Source organism: Athene noctua, chromosome 4 (genome assembly GCF_965140245.1).
Source record: "Athene noctua chromosome 4, bAthNoc1.hap1.1, whole genome shotgun sequence".
Classification (NCBI taxonomy): domain Eukaryota; kingdom Metazoa; phylum Chordata; class Aves; order Strigiformes; family Strigidae; genus Athene; species Athene noctua.
In genome coordinates, this window is record NC_134040.1 from 23,668,699 (window position 1) to 23,686,737 (window position 18,039).

Genomic DNA, 18,039 nt, shown 5'->3' on the forward strand with positions numbered 1-18,039 from the left:
TATCTGCTGCTAACTGGAATTCAGATGAGGGTAAATTTATATGTATCTAGCCCAAGTTTTTGCTCTTTGACAAACAAGAACTATTCTGAATAATTTTAAAGCTAGAAACTAACCCTCAAATATCAGACTAAAAATAAAGTCTCTGGAATTTTTATGTTTTATTTTTCTCACAGCTAAAAACGTCTGCATTGCACACACACATAGGCTAAACTAATAGATGAACATCCATCATGTCTTTTGCCTAGAGCAGTGGTTTCCAACCTTCAGGCTATGCTGAGCCAAATCATCTCTTCCTTGGGTTTGGAAAAGTCTGGCAGCAATTATGGGACTCTCCTGTGAATACTTATACACAGGAATGAGGTTTTTTTTATAATTTATATACAATTCAATCTGAAATTTATTCTACATTTTCCAAGCTGATGCCAACTTTTTCTTTTAGATATGCAGCAGTTCAATGTAGGTCTAAACTTTTAAAAGGGTTGCTGTTAGCATTAGCAAATGATTTTTGTCATTATATTCACATTTATAAGCCTGAGATGTGGTATAAATTAATGACATCTTGCAACCTGTGTTAGGTCATTATTGTGTTTTTAAATATGTTCTCCATTTATTCTTTCTTGGATTTTTTTGTTTGTTTGTTTCTGAGATAATTTCCTTCCCATTGCTGAGAACACTTTCAGTTTCCATTAAACTAAAATAAGATAGATGTGCTTATTACCTTAGACTGCAGCATTTGTCATCCCTTCTTAAAGGAATTCAGCAACATTGGGGAAAGTAAGACAGTATCAAATTTTAAAAATTTGACTAAGTTTTGAGTTTCGTGTTCTTTTTTTGGACTTTCTTTACATGTGCTCATTGCTTGATTTATTACAAGTGGGAAGAAGAAATTAAATGTTCCCCTTTGTGCCTATTCTTTCTTGTACATAATTATCTAACACATTGCTACTCCTCAAGGGTGGTCCAAGGTCAGTTGAAAAGAAATATACTCAAGTAAGGACTCCTGAAGATCGAGTGCTTTGTGAAGTAGAAATTAGAGTGGGGACAGGGGATTCACGCTGTTAGTCTCTCAAGTGATTCTGTAGCTCCCGTATGTAGAAACTTGAGTTCATATGTGAGGTGTGGAAGAGGATTCGTTATACATTTGTGAGTTTTGCCTCACTATCATGTCTTCAGAAGTTCTGGACACCAGTTCCTTGTTATTAAATAAAGATGCTAATTTATGGGTTTGCAGATACTCTTTGCACCCCAGCTGTCTAAAACTCCATTCTTACTCCTGTTGATGCCCACAACATTTTTCTCTGACTTTAAATGAAATAGGTTTAAGACCCTCATTAAAATGTAGAGAAGAATTAAATTTTTTTTAATTAATCTGCAATTTAATAATTTCTTTCCTCAAGAATTAGCCACAAATTATAATTCATATGAACTTGTACCTAATTTGGAGTTGTTTACACATATTTTATATTACCATATTTCATTGTATTGACTGTTTGCAGACTTTTTCCTTTGACTGTGTCTTCATTTATACATTGTTCTTTTTACTGTGGCAGTTTATGTTTTAAGTACTCTATATGCAAATAAAAAGAAATTCAGGAAAATAATGTGTTTGTCTCAGAACAGATTTCTGTAAATCTTTTTTAGATTGAATTATGTTTCTTTCAATATCAAACTGCAAAATTATTGTTGACCAGTTCATCTGTTTCTCTCAGTTATGCTGAAATTATACTGACTTTAAAGAATGAAACTTTGAACTCATAATTAAATCAGAATAGTGTCTTACATACTATTAAATCAAGACATAAGGATATACTTTTATTTAATAAATTAATACATTCTCCTGCTACAGAGTCACAACCCATACATAGGTTGTCTACAGCTGTTGATAGTGCTGGGGTATTGCAATCAATCATGTTCCTCTAACTGATTTTATACTCTACAAATATCCAACATAAAGGAAATATAAGCAGTCAGGAATGAAGTTCTACAGTGCTCTCAGCTGATTTACAACTTTCTTTAGAGCCATATTTTAAAACCAAGAAACATATTTATGCAAAACCCTGATAAAAATACACAGTAAACCCCCAATACATACATGACATTGTCAACAGGTATCTCCTCTGTTGTAATCTTTTTTTTTTCCTTTGCCACATTCTGTCTTCAAGAAACACTGATTCTGAACTCCAAAATGGTTCAATAGAGATTGATGAGTTTAATTAACATTTTCTCAGACCGAAAATGAAAGTACTGATGTATATTAGAGAGAGGATCTTCCTGACAACAAGGAGCCCAGTAAATGTGTCATAAGCTTGAGCTTGTATCTGTATTGGCTTTCACTGGGACAGAGTTGTTTTTCTTCATAGTAGCTTGTGTGGTGCTATGTTTTGGTTTTGATATGAAAATAGTGTTGATAACACACCAATATTTCAATATTGCTGAAGAGTGCTTACACAGGGTCAAGACCTTTCCTACTTCTCATGCTGCCCCACCAGTGGTAGGCTGGAGGTGGGCAAGAAGCTGGGAGGGGTCATGGCTGGGACAGCTGACCCCAAGTGACCAAGGGCATATTCCACACCACGTGATGCCATGCTCAGCAATAATATCTGGGGGAAGAAGGAAGAAGGGGGAGGGATATGTTTGCGGCCATGGTGTTTGTTTTCCCAAGTAACCATTATGCATGATGAAGCCCTGCTTTCCTGGGGATGGCTAAATATCTGCCTGCTGATGGGAAGCAGTGAATGAATTCCTTCTTTTGCTTGCTTGTGCGTGCAACTTGTGCTTTACTTATTGCACTGTCTTTATCACAACCCATGAGTTTTCTCACTTTTAGTCTTCTGATTCTTTCCCCCACCCTACTGTGGGGGAGTGAGTGGCTGTGTGAGGCTGAGCTGCTGCCTACTGGGGTTAAACCACAACAGTATTGTGCAGAGAACTGAGCTTTGCTTTAAATCTTCAAGGATCATCCCTGACAGTGAAGCTGTGCCTCCGAAGGTGCAGTGCATCCATAGTTATTCCTTCTTTCCCTATCAAAGAAGTTCGTAAGGATTAATTTTTTGTTATTTTTGAGTATTAAAATTAGCGTACACTATTTTCATTCTGGAACTGAAATTCTACTTTTTGGGACAGTCATTGAAACAATGCTGATATGTAGATTGGCATGGTATTACTATTATAAGAATCTCCTTATTGTTACCAACTTTTAGTCATTGTCCTCTTATTTTCCATCTTGAATGCCTATCTGTTGTTGATTTTTGTTGTTATTTTCTACTTGATATTGTATGATAGGATTTCCCCATACAGTGCCTAGTACAAATATTTTTTTTACACTTGTGATAATGATTGATGCTTTGTTCTGCATATCAGGCACAACGTAAAATACTTATTAAAACGTATATATTATTTCTTTCCTTCCTCCAATTTTTTTTTTAAGAAGATGACTCTTTCTTACAGAACTAAACTGACCTGAAAAGCATATTTAGGGGGCTAGTAGGAAAACAAAGGAAAAAACAACCATACACACAACCAAACAAAAAACAACTCATATGCTTACAAAACTGTCAGTAGCTAATTTTATTTTAAAATTCTCTGGTGTTCACTTACATCTGATGAACAATGGTTCTAACAGACAAGTAGAATGCAAGAAATGTAGGTGAAATTTGTTTGTCTGAAGGAGTATCCATCCATATCTCTCAGAATAATACCTGAGCTACAGAGCTGCAACCCATGCTGGAAACAGAGATATGCTACTTATATTTATGATTCTGTATTTTATAGAGAGGCAAGGTATCGCTTAACATTTAATTTCTAGTGGCATGTTGCAGCTGTGGCCTGGTCTGTACATGAGAAGGCTCATCCAGTAAATACAAACTAGACTTTTATCTCCCTGTAAGACAGTCTTATGGCTCCTACCAAACTCAGAATGAAAAAAGGCAAGTAACACAAAACCAGGTGAATTTCAGCTCTGTGAAAGGTGATACCTTCAAAACCATGTTGAGTTCTGAGCTAAAACAAAAGATCTCACTTGAAGTCCAATATTCCCTGTTTCTGTTGAATCTGTCATCCATCTGGAGAGGGGTGTCAGGAGCTTTCACACTGGAGAGAGATGAAGCACCACAGAGCCGCTGGTCAGTTCTGTCTTTTCTAGAAGAGTAAATGTTTCCTAAACCAAACTCTTACATGGAGTAGACAGGAACAGATGATCACCTGTATTTTATTAGTGTATCCAGCAGTGTCTCAAACTGGGCTCCTATACTCATCCTGAGTACAGTTATTTCTCTCCCTAAAGAGTTTCATTGCGATTATATTCAAAGTTGAAAAGAGTGATTATGTGCATGACCCTCATATATTATCCACTGCCAAAATACATTTGAAGACAGAAATTACATTTGCATATAGAATATATAAGTAGTCATTAAAGCAGATTGTATAGCTTTTCTGTTTAGTAGTTATGTTGTGTACATTCAATTCACAGTTGCAGTAATGGTAAACCAACATTAATTTAAGAAATAGAAGTTTCCATTTTAATTTCCCATATTGTGGTATTTACTGATGATGGTTATTGACCTTGGAAGTTCAGGATGGGATTTCCAGGTTCACAAGGGCTGTAGAGAATCTCTGAGATATAATAGCAGCCACTTAGCTATTAGATAACTGAGTCTGTAATCTCTAGTAGAACTCCAATTTGCGTTTGTTTATGGGCTACTTGTGTAGTTCTCCAGCTGAAATTTTTCCGCACATTCTAAGGGAATATATAGACAGGAAGAACTGCAGTCTTGTTTTGGGGCAGAAAAGACACATTTAAAACCTTTTATTTTAGTTGGACTACTGGACTTTTGTTTATTAGATCTTCAGGCAAATGCACTTTTGTGTCTTTCACACTGAAGTTAAGAGTTGTATACATGTTCAAAGAGATGGCTGCAATGATCCAGCTTCAAGACTGATTCTATATCTACAAACCTTATGGAGATCCATACATCACCTTACATTTCTGTCTTCATAAAATAATACTTTTTTCTCTTTCTCTCAATTTTCTAGCTTTCAGTCTTTGAGGGGGTTTTTTGTTGTTGTTTTTTTTTAAAATCTATTTATTTATTTATTTATTCTAACGTTTAATGCTTTAAAATATAATTTTCTTTTCTCTATTCATCCATTTTCAGTTTTGCTCTAGTCCCTCAGGATTTTGATTTTATTTCCAACTTTGTCTTTTATTTTTTACACAACTTTGACAAGTACAGTATTAGAATTTTCTTTTTAAGGAATCTTCCACTCTAGCAACCAATCAAGACAAAGGAAAATCTATATTTTGCAGATCATTTACTGTGCCTACACTGTCTGCACACAGAACAAATATAGAATAAAACATTGCTCCTGAGCAAACGGTGAACAGTATAACACAATGAATCTTACCAAGTACTGACATTTAATAACGTACTACCCTTCCTACTATATTGAACTGCTTACCCGGTTATTTGATTTAATAAGAATATATGGAGAACAGAACACCCAAATTTTGAACAGCAGGTATCCAGAAACATGAGGGACTAAAATAAGAATGCTGAATTTCATGGTAACTTTATAAAATTTGAACCTTGTTGTTGCAGCTGTATTTGACAATCATAAAAATGTGGAGTATTTCCAGGAAGAAACTTCATTTAGAATCTGATGTAGAGAGAAATTCAGGGAGCAAGGTGTGAATGTCAGGTTTAAATGGTCGATTCAGTAGACCAGAAAGCCTCTATACAAAAATAACAAACAAAACCAATTAGCATTATAAAAGCTAAAATTAGGAAAGAATATTGCACAAAAAGAAGGCTAAATAATGTCTTTTTCCTCAAAAGTTAATTGCTTTAAAACAACAGAATGAATCCAAGAGCAGTGATACCTCTGACAACTGTGTAGCATTTTGTTTGCCTTACAAAGAAATAATGTATACTTTCTTTGAAAGCACTTCTTTTATTAAATTTGTTTAATAAAAGATTTGTCTTTTCTATTTTATTTTTTCAAGCTTGTTTCAGTGTGATCTCTGTTACAATCACTTTAGTAGTCTTCCCTTGAAGGAAGGCTAGCAAGAAGTCAGGCATTTATGCCATTTGGCTTCATTTACACCATTTACTATCTGTGGACATTTAATGTCCTATTGTTTAGTAATTGATATGCCTCCTTTTATATAAGGGAGGTTGTTTGAAAAGATGGAATTCCTGAAGTCTTCAAATTTCTGGGGAGTTCCGCTAAAAATGCCTAGCCTAAGAATACTGCAGAAGCAGTGCCAAGCAGTCACACTAAAGGGCAAGCCCTTCTGGATAATTATGGAGCCTCCCAGATGCACCCATGAGATTCAGAAAGAATTTCATGTTCCCTTGCTTGTTCTGATGGACTGTGGCTGTGATAAATCGACTAAAAGTTCATGGAAATTAAGTTCATCAGATATTCGAAAGGGACATGGATGATCTCTGCAGCAGGGTATTGTGAGGGATTTAAGAAAGGACAGAAGCAGAGATATTTATTTAAAATCCATTTCTAATCTATTTGCTTTTCTTTTTAAAGGACAAAACAAATCAGCTTTGTTCTGCCTTTCTTACATTTTTGAGCTCTTCATTTTTCTCTTAGAGAAAATGCACATCCATTTGGAACACAATTGTCTTTCCTCTCCATGTCCCATTCATTTGGCTGCCAGAACAAGAAAAAATTCAGTCAGTCTCTTGGAATGCAGCCCAAAGAAAACAACCAAGGTCAAATTTTGGAAAGTAAGTAAACCAAAAAGGAAAAACATGCAGCAAGACTGTGATCTTAATAGTACATTTTAAAGAGCTTTTGTTATGTGAAGTTCAAAGTATTCCCTTAAAATCATAGTGCTTAAATAAGCTCTCATTCCTCTGAAATTACTTATCCAGTGCTGCTATAACACCCTTTCTTATGTCTAGCTTGTCTGTTTGCTTGTACATACTGAAAACTGCTTATGAAATATACACATTTTTCTTGAGAAGCATTCTTAGGATAAACCAATTTCAACCAGGTTAATAAGAAAGAAGGTAAAAGCATAATGGTGTTGAGAGACAAACATTTCTCCCTTCCTTCTTTTTTTTAAAAAAAGTCAAACTAATGGAAAAATGGAAGACTGACATACTGTCTTGTAGTCAATATATAACATTGAAATATGAATACAATCAAACTGCTGCTATGAAATTGATTACAAGGCAGTGTTTAAATACTCCAAAAATTTACAAGAGGGAGAGAGAAGAAAGAAACATGAAGTATAGAGTACAATATATTGTTTTGGAGGTTTTTTATTTTCAAATATATATAGTGAACTTAAATATCACCTTTAAAAATCTAAAATAATATTTATAAGGCATAAAACCACAAAAAGTGATGGCAAATTCATTTAAGATTCAAATTTTAGAACTGTACTTTAAATACTAAATTGACCATCTGGTCCTTTAAAGATAAATATATTAACTGCATGAATTTACTTCAAGCTAGTGTGTAATCTAATTTCTATAAGAAAGTGCCATGAAAATGTGGAACAAGGAATACTTGTCTAAGCTTCTTTATTTTTACGTGTGAAGAATGCCAGGGTGAGGATGTTGGAAAATTTTTGCCAGTGTATTAAACATACGTAATGTTCTCTTTGAGAAGATCAGTTGTGAAACTCATCAAATGCCTTCTGTTTATTAAACTAGAAATATATTTTCTCACATTGCATCCTCTTTATCTGTAATTTTTCTGTCCGTGTCTAGCTGAACATTTGAACAGGTTAGCAGTTGAACTGCTAGTTCTATTACATTTAGTTATTATCTTTCTTCAAATATTTCCCTATGTTGGAACACAAATTTTTTTTATTTTTTTTTTTCCTACTTTCAGCAAAGATCCAGAAATAGCTTAAGTAGAAGTGCAGTATAACCCTCAACAAGAAATTTTAAGATCTATGCTGTATACTTCATTCATTAATATACTGTTAAGAGTTCCAGGGGTATACTTTGACCCCTACCATTTGGAAGATTATTTATTCAGTGTTAGGGCTCAAATTAATTTATGAGGAATATTTTTTTCTGATAATGCATGTGTCATAGGAGAATTTAAAAGTGTTTGTCATTGCTCCCACTACTGACTGACATAAAAATTCATTAGGATGTGAAATAGGTATGGTAGGACATAAAATTTAGTTATTAGATAGGATGGGAAGAGCAGGTGGATAGCAATTTTTATTCTATGTTTTTTATGCTAAGGTTTCTATTTGTGATTTCTATTCTACAACACTCACACACTTCAGACTCACACTAGTCTAGGTTCCTGCCCCTGTGCCACCAATAGAGTTTAGATGGACCACTTGACATGTCTGGATCCTGGCTAGTGGCCGAGTCTCTACACAGAGAAATTTCACTTCTATACTGTATCAGAAATCCATGCATAGGGTGCACCCCACTAGGAGCTATTTTTTCACTGTTTATTGCTTTCTAACTTAGATGGTTGGGATAAACCACCAATGGCCTTGTTTGTCACATCTCCCAAGGCCAATTTCTTTGACTTGCTTCATAGTTAAAAGCCAATTAGTGGTTGTGGCTGAATCATTAGCAGTTTCTGCTCTCCACCTCAAACGTGCTACAAGTGTTAAAAAGAAGTTAACTGTTTGTCTGAGCTTTGTTGGTTTCCTGTCAATAACTAAAACATTAGATCAAGGCAGATGTAGTTCAGAGCTTTGGACTAAGACATCCCCATAACAATTTTCTGTGGTTTGTTTTCTTTTCCAGCACATACCAGAACGTAACTGGTAATCTAAATTTATGAGTTAGAGCTGTGCAGATGTAAGCAAGGTCTCACTTACCTGAATGGTGGCTGTAAGTAGGGTTCAACCCTTAAAATGGGTGTTAGAGTTCTCTACTTCTACTTTTATCCATATCCATTGTTCTTTTCAGTGACCCTCAAAAGCTTTGGAAATTAAATGAGAGAGAAAACTCTCTTGGACACTCCAGAACAAGTATTTTGAAGCAGTTCTGTATGGTGCTTCGAAACTAAACAAGTCCAGATTTGTCAATATCAGGGTAAAAAAACTAGAGAGCATTTAACATAGATTGGGGAAAAAAAAAGCCTTATATAAAGTGCAAGTTTATACTTTCTACTAAAAAGACCAGTCCTTGTCTAGATTCTTAGCGATGAAGATCTTTATTTTAGGTTGCATTTATGATGAATTCTAAGATGTCCTTCCTTTGATTAACTTTCATTGTAAGTCAATTTCCAAGTCTGTGGCTTCTAACATCTCTCTGAATGACAGTCATTCACATGTTGAAAATTGTGCATAGATCCTTCACTCTGTAATAGACCACATACCTAAAAAATATTCCTTCTGTGTATTTGTGAACCAGAGAAGATACTTGCTTTTCAGAAGACAGAGATCTTTTTCCTAACAAGAAAGTCTGAAGATGTTACCTGCTGTTACTATTGACCAGATAAAGATTACTTTCCTTGGAGCCTCAGGCAGCAAAACAGACTGTGGAAACATTTCTTGAATTGTGATAGTGCAGAATAGCTGAATTAGTATAAACACCTTCATACCATCCTAAAATAAGGATTGTTGTATAGTTGGAGTGTCTTTTTGTGCTGTGTCTGGATGGATACCAGATTACTATCCTAGACAATGTATCTAAACTTAAGACTATTAAAGTTGTGTTAAATTAAACTTAAATAAATCCTCTAGAAATTTCTATGGGTTGGCCTAGATTCTGGCAGTGCTTTTCAGGATGCTGGAAAACTGATTTTAGAAAATAATAGGCTCAAAACAACTAAATGGAAGCAGATGCCTTCCACAAATGTAAGGTATTATGCATAACATGAACTTTTTTTTTACAAAATTCTACAAAACAATATTATTGGAAGTTCTATGTGTACAGTTACCGTCATTCAGTAATTTGGTGACAGAAGCTCCTTATTCTTGTGCTTAGTACTCACAAAACCAACTCAGCTATCTAGCAACTCTACTTCAGGTTGTAGGCATGGAACTGGACAAATTAAAACAAACAAATGAGGGAAAGTAAGAAACATGAGGTTGAGGTGATGCTCATTAAGAGACTGACAGAACAGGAAAACACACTATTGCACTTATTTTAGGAAGCAGGAAATATTAGGAGAAAATTAGGGATATGGAGGGCATGTGTCTGATAAAACAGGCATAGAGCAGTGAGCAGGATTTAAGACTACTCTCTTTATCACACAAGTAAAGATTAGGATTCTCTTTCTCAGATCTGTAGTAGGTGTAAGGCTGTGGAGGTTAACTATATACTCTTCTATGGATGCAACCTTTAAGAAACTGGTAAAAAAATGCAGGAGAAAGTTCAGTAGATAGTGTGCATGGCACTGAAGAAGAAGAGGGAGAAGAATGTTCAATTTAAACATACCACTTAAAGTCTCTAGCATTATTCCTAATTTCAGATGGGGGGAACTGGGAGAAAAGTTAAATACTGATTATTTTACAAGTCATGAATACATAAGGCTAAGAAGTTTAGATGAATACTGTGTTATGATGTCCTGGTTTTGACTGGGATAGAGTTAATTTTCTTGTGCTGGGAGGGAGCACAGCTGAAGTGCCAGGCCCTGATTGGCCATTGAAGCATTCCATATCATGTGAGGTCATGCTCAGTGTATAAAGGAGGTGGGTTCATTCTCGCTTTGGGTCAGGGTGATGGGATCTTCGTTCTGTCAGGATTGCTGCCAGGAGCAGCATGTGTGTCAGTCAGCAGGTGGTGAGCAAGCGCATTGTGCATAACCTGATTGTACTTCCTATTGTTTTCTTATCATCACCATCAGCTGTTTAGGCAACTGCTTGACAGAATCCCTTGGGAGATGGTCTTGAAGGGTATAGCAGTCCAGGAAGGCTGGAAACTCCTCAAGAAGACAGTCTTAATGGCTCAGGAGCAGGCAGTCCCCAGGTCTGTAAGAGAAGCCAGTGCTAGAGAAGACCACCCTGGCTGAACAGGGGGCTTTGGGTGAAACTCAGGGAGAAAAGGAGAGTTTATGGCCTTTGGAGGAAGGGGTTAGCCACTCACAGTGATTAAAAAGATGCTGTGAGGCTATGCAGGGTGGAAATTTGGAGGGCTAAAGCCCATCTAGAAGTTAAACTGGATTCAGCAATCAAGGACAACCAGAAACATTTCTATAAGTCCGTCAACAGCAAAAGAAAGACCAGGGAGAGACTCCATCCCCTGCTAGATGCAGGAGGAAACATAGCAACGAGTGACGAGGAAAAGGCTGAGGTACTTAATGCCTTCTCTGCCTCAGACTTTAATAACAAGACTAGTTGTACTGAGGGAATCCAGCCTTCTCATCCAGAAGACAGGGACTGGGAGAACGACACCCCCACAACCCAGGAGCACACAGTCAGTGACCTGCTGCATCACACAGACACACACAAGTCTATGGGACCAGACAGGATACACCCGAGAGTGCTGAAGGAGCTGGCTGGGGTTCTCACCAAGCCACTTTCCATCATTTACCAGCAGTCCTGGCTGACCGGGGCGGTCCCAACTGATTGAAAATCGGCCAATGTGACGCCCATCTATAAGAAGGGTCAGAAGGATGATCTGGGAAATTACAGGCCTGTCAGCTTGGTGTTGGTGCCCGGGAAGCTGATGGAGCAGCTCATCCTGAGTACCATCACACAACACGTACGGGACAACCAGATGCTCAGGCCCAGTCAGCATGGGTTTATGAAAGGCAGCTCCTGCCTGACAAACCTGATCTCCTTCTACGAAGGGCGACCTGCTTATTGGATGAGGGAAAGGCTGTGGATGTTGTTTACCTTGACTTTAGCAAGGCCTTTGACACCATTTCCCACAGTATTTTCCTGGCGAAACTGGCTGCTCGTGGCTTGGATGGGCACATGTTTTGCTGGTGTGGTGGTTTAGGCCCTGTCGAGACCTGAGACCACGTTGCTGCTGTCCCTCCCCCACGCTCGGACAGGATGGGGCAGGAAGTGAGATACAACAAACCCGGGGGTTGAGATAAGGAAAAATTTAATACAACAGTATAACAAGCACAAAATGAACAACAATGATAACAATAGCAATAACAACAATGAACAGAGCAAGGGATATACTGCATGGAATACAGCAGTGAGGGTATCAATTTGGATAAAAGCTGTGCCAAAATTCTTCCTGCCCTTGGGCAACACACCTGATGTCATCATGGTATTGAATAACCCAGCTAGAGCTCCCTCCCCACTGCTGGGGAAACTTAACCCTACCCTAGCTGAATCAGGACGCTGGGTAAAAAACTGGCTGCATGGCCGGGCCCAAAGAGTTGTGGTGAACGGAGTTAAATCCAGTTGGCAGCCGATCATGAGTGGTGTCCCCCAGGGCTCGGTTTTGGGGCCACTCCTGTTTCACATCTTTATTGATGATCTAGACGAGGGGATCGAGTGCACCCTCAGACAGTTTGCAGATGACACCCAGTTGGGTGGGAGTGTTGATCTGCTCGAGGGTAGGGAGGCTCTGCAGAGAGACCTGGACAGGCTGGAGCCATGGGCTGAGGCCAACTGGAGGAGTTTCAATGAGGCCAAATGCCGGGGGCTGCCCTTGGGCCACAACAACCCCCAGCAGCGCTACAGGCTTGGGGAGGAGTGGCTGGAGAGCTGCCAGTCAGAGAGGGACCTGGGGGTGTTGATTGACAGGCGGCTGAACAGGAGCCAGCAGTGTGCCCAGGTGGCCAAGAAGGCCAATGGCATCCTGGCTTGTGTCAGCAACAGCGTGGCCAGCAGGGACAGGGAAGGGATCTGACCCCTGTACTGGCACTGGTGAGGCCGCCCCTCGATTCCTGTGTTCAGTTTTGGGCCCCTCACTACAAAAAGGACATTGAATGACTCGAGCGTGTCCAGAGAAGGGCAATGGAGCTGGTGCAGGCTCTGGAGCACAGGTCGTATGAGGAGCAGCTGAGGGAACTGGGGGTGTTTAGTCTGGAGAAGAGGAGGCTGAGGGGAGACCTCATCGCCCTCTACAGCTCCCTGAAAGGAGGTTGCAGAGTGCTGGGGATGAGTCTCTTTAACCAAGTAACAAACAATAGGACAAGAGGTAATGGCCCCAGGTTGCACCATGGAAGGTTTAGACTGGATAAAAGGAAATATTTATTTACAGAACAGGTTGTTAGGCGTTGGAATGGGCTGCCCAGTCCCCATCCCTGGAGGTGTTTAAGAGTCAGATTGACATAGCCTGAGGGATATGATGCAGTTGGGAACCCTCAGTGTAAGGTTTATGGTTGGACTGGATGATATACAAGATTTTTTCCAACCTAGATGATTCTGTAAACCTTTTTTTTTTTTTTTTTTTTTTTTTTTTTTTTTTTTAATTTCAGTCTATGTGTTTTTCCTTTTTGTCTCTCCCTTATTTTACTGGGCTGGGAAGATGGTCAGCGACTGGCTGCATTGGTGATTGGCTGCCAGGCAAGTTCAAACCATGGCATATGATAACATTGCATACCTAAAATACAGAAAGGATGAAAAAGGTTCAAGATTTATTTTTGGACTTATAAGGATGGTTAAGCTAAGCTTCAGTTTAACCTCTCTTTAGGTTTTATCAAGACTTGAAAAGAGCTACAATTAAGGCTGGTACCAGAATGTACAATGATTTAAGATTTAGTTGCATTTTAACAAGTGTCTACAGTTTATGTGAAGGATAGGATTAGGTTGGAATAACAATGAGATTTGGGGAAACCTATTTAGATTTTTTTAAAATCATGTGTATTTATTTACATTTTAGGACATCAGGAGACAAATAGTCAAGTTTGTTGCTCTTTTCTTCAAGCCCAGCAGAGCTTTGATCTAGTCTTTAACAAAACTTACCATATAACTTACTGATTTTTTTACAAGTCAAGGAATTTGGAAGGTACCAAAGTAACGTCAGTTTTGGCAGAATTTCAGAATGGTCAGGTTTGAGAATTAATACTGTAAAAGCCATGGTAGTGTATTTCACTGGCTAACAATACTCCAGAAACTTGTAAGACTGTGTCAAAGTAATGGAGGAGAACATCTGAATACAGTGAAGATGCAAATCTTGTTTTTTATGTTATATTATTTTATTTTATGTTAGGGCTTAAAAGAATCTATAGTTGGAAATGACCAAAGAAGTCCTTCAGGTAAAGTGTTCCAACCTCATGGGTATTTTACAAATTATGGGGAACACTAAAAATAATTATTAGACCCAAAATAGAATTAGATTTTAGGGTCAGATCCTCAGAGTATGTAGTTCTTAGGATTTTATACAGATGAACTAAGATTTTGATAATGCCCTTACATTTTCTGTTTTCCTGTTGGATCCCGTTATAGGTGTGACTGCGATTTTTTTTTCTACAGGTCTTATGTTTTTCATAGGGGTATTGAGAAATATTTAGTAGTGTGTAATGGAAGAGAAAGAATTCATTTCTAAACCATTCCAAATTAACAAACTACTGCATGATTGCCTAAAAATGGAGGAAAACTAAGTCAATGTCTAGTCAGTTTGTTAGTGTTTAGTATTTGTTCATTTCTAAAAGCTTCCATCTGATATATATCCAACATATAAGTATTTCTGTATCTAGACTATAAAAATTTAAGAGCAATAACATGGTAAATTCTATTGTAGGTCTAGTTGCTGCATTTTTATTTATGTTGTTATTGATTATCAGTCTACTGTGATGCAGTTTTGTAGTGTCTTCAATTTTTTCTTTTATCTCATATCACAGTGTTATCAATAAACACACATTTGCAGAAAACATACACTTATCTAACTCTTCAGTAAGATTTCTGTTTTACTTAATTTTTTTCCTTCATGATTTTCCTTTGGTGATACTGTTTAAAGAAATCTGCAGTGAGAAGATGTGTATTCATCCTCCTTTGTTAAATGCAGAGGCAATTCTTTGCTGTTGTTTTAGTCAGAGAGATAGAATAAGGGCAAAAAGACATTGCTTGCTTCAGGGTGCATTTTTCTATTAGAAACACAGCTCATCAGAGAGCATAACACATTCAGCCATGCTAGCACAAAGAAGTCCCTGTTCAGGAAGCAGAAGGTATATGTATAGTTAGATAACATAAAAATATTATATAAAAGATGGACACAGCTTTACAATGTAGGCAGATTAAAAAAAAAAATGCCTGTTGTTCAGGGTAGATAAAATAGCTAATGATTCCTTTTCCAGGGGTAAATACAAATCAAGAAAAGAACTATGTTTCAGAGATGATTCTCTGTACCCTGTGGAGCTTGTCATCCAGACCACAGAGTGCTCAGATCTCACTCGAGATTCTTCTGCCTTGCAGCCAGGCTGTCTTCCAAAGAATTTTCTATGGTGCATGTCTAGATGTCCTAACTGAAGGAAATTAAGTTGCGCTCTTAGAGAAAAGGCCCAGAGGAATTCATTGGGGACCAGAGTGTAAACACAATAGAATATCTTGAACTGGGTGACTACTGCTTTTTATCATGCATAATTTCATTCTACCTAACAAATTTGAAGTTCTGATAAAATGTTAGTTAAAAAACCTAACAGACCATAATGTTAACTTTATAATTTTAATATATTTTAAAATAAATATACTAATGAAATTATAAGATCCAAATTAACTATTTAAACCATATAAAATTAATACACATTGTTCTCTTATAATAATACTTGTACAGTAATATATTATTATGACATTTCCCTGATGTAAAACAAGTAATCACATTTTCTTAATTTCTCACAATGCAAGAGTTAGATAGAAATAGTATTTACAGGGATTATGTATTTCTAAAAGGCTTGTCTCTGTAATTTGTGTGTGGGTTTTTGGTAGTGGAGGAGGGGGCTACAGCGATGGCCCTCTCTGAGAAATTTCTCAAAGTTCCCCCAGCTCAAAGTCGGATCCACCTCTGCACCAAAGCTGGGCCAATTACTGATGGTGATAGCTCCTCTGCAATAATATATTTAAGAAGGGAAGCCTGGAGGAGGAGTGAGCATTGTGAGGATGAGTTGCAAGGACAACTGTGTGAACACCAAGGTCAGTGAAAGAAAGGAGGAGAAGGAGGGGCAGGTATGCCAGTGCAGAGACTCCCTTGCAGCCCTTGTTGAGATGGCAGGGCTGCCCACCTGCAGCACATGGAGGACACCAGGGGAGCAGACGTCCACCTGCAGCCTATGGACGAGCCCACATCAGAGCAGATGACTGCACCTGAAGAAGACCAGGATTGTATAGAAAGAAGACCCTGCTATTGTACTTTGGACCTGGGAGGTTTGCCACATGTGGGACTGACCCATGTTGGAGCAGCTTGGGAAACACTACGACCTGTGGGAAGGACTCACATCAGAGAAAGTTTGTGGAGGACTGTCTCTGGTAAGAGGGACACCATGCCAGAGCAGGGGAGAATGCAAGGAGTGCTCCCCTACCCTGAGGAGGAAGTGGGAGGGGCTGGTGGAACCACCCCATCCCCTGCCCCCTGTGCTGGTGAGGGAAGAGGTAGGGAAATCATGAGCAGATCTGAGCCTGGAAAGAAGGGAAGGGTGGAGGGAAGGGTTTTTAAGATGTGGTAATACTTCTCACTGTCCTACTCTGTCTGTTAATTGTTGTTGTTGCTAGTGTCTGAATTAAATCGATATTCTTTTTCTTCCCTTAACAAATCTGTCTTTTGCCCATGACCATAATGGGTGAAACATTCCTCCCTGCCCTTATCTTGATTCCTAAGACTTTTACTTTATTTTTTCCTTCCTATTCCTGAGAAGGAAGGGATGAGTGAGAAGCTGCGTGGTTCTCAGTTGCCCTCTGGGTTCAGTCCATGACAGAATTCTAAAGCAGCAATATCTACATCATATTTACAATATTTTTTTTGAAAATATATTCTCCTTCCTATTTATTTTAACCAGAAAACTTACTACCGGGGTGTCTAAAGGAATAGCCAGAACCTGGTCAAAATGGCACAGTTTCTAATGCCTGTAAAATAAAGGTGTGAAGGTGAAAATATATAAGCCAATCCAAAACAAAAACTACAGGACAGGAGTACTCAGATGTTCTGGTTATATTAAACGAAAGTTCATATTTAGGGGTTATATTAGAATAATCAGTCAAGTTTTATTTTTTGACATGCCATCATTTTGATCAATGAATGGAAATATAGCCCCACAAACCTAAAGTAACATTGAAGAAAAAAATTGTCATGATTTAATATCAGCTAAGCATTTGGCTTTATACACTGTTTCACACACACACTTTTTATGCACAATATATTTAAAAATTATCTTGGGTCAAATTCTTTATTTTGATAAATCAGATTTGACATCAGCAGTATTATATGGGTTAAACATATGCTAAATAACAGAGTTTGGGCTTTCAATATTAACCCAAGACTCAGAATTTATCAGTTACAAAATGCCTAACACAAATGACCATGTAAACCTATGTATTTCAGACTTGTCACTTGTAACTAAAGTTCTTCTGAGATCATAGCATTATGCTGACAAAACCAGTACTTTCACAAATTTTCTTGTTTGTTTCAATTCCTTCAATGCTCCTAACTTCCCCATGAGTTTTATTAAACTACCTCCCTTATGTGGACTGATGGATGAAGTGGCAAAGCCACTATTCATCATATTTGAGAAGTTGTGACAGTCTACTGAAGTTCCCACTGACTGGAAAAGGGGAAACATAACTCCCATTTTTTAAAAGGGAAAAAAGGAAGACCTGGGGAAATACGGACCAGTCAGTTTTGCCTCTGTGACTGGCAAGATCATGGGTTGTATCCTCCTGGAAAATATGATATGGTACATGGAAAATAAGGACATGATTTGTGACAGCCAACATGGCTTCACTAAGGGCAAATCATGCATGACAAATTTGGTGGCCTTCTATAATGGGGTTACAGTGCTGGTGATCAAGGGAAGAGCAACTGATGTCATCTACCTGTACTTGTGCAAAACAGGTGACGCTGTCCTGCACAACATCTTTGTCTCTAAATTGAATTTGACAGATGGACTACTTGGTGGCTAGGGAATTGGCTACCATGCAGAGTTGTGCTCAACAGCTCAGTATCCAAGTAGAGAGCAGTGACAAGTGGTGTTCCTCAG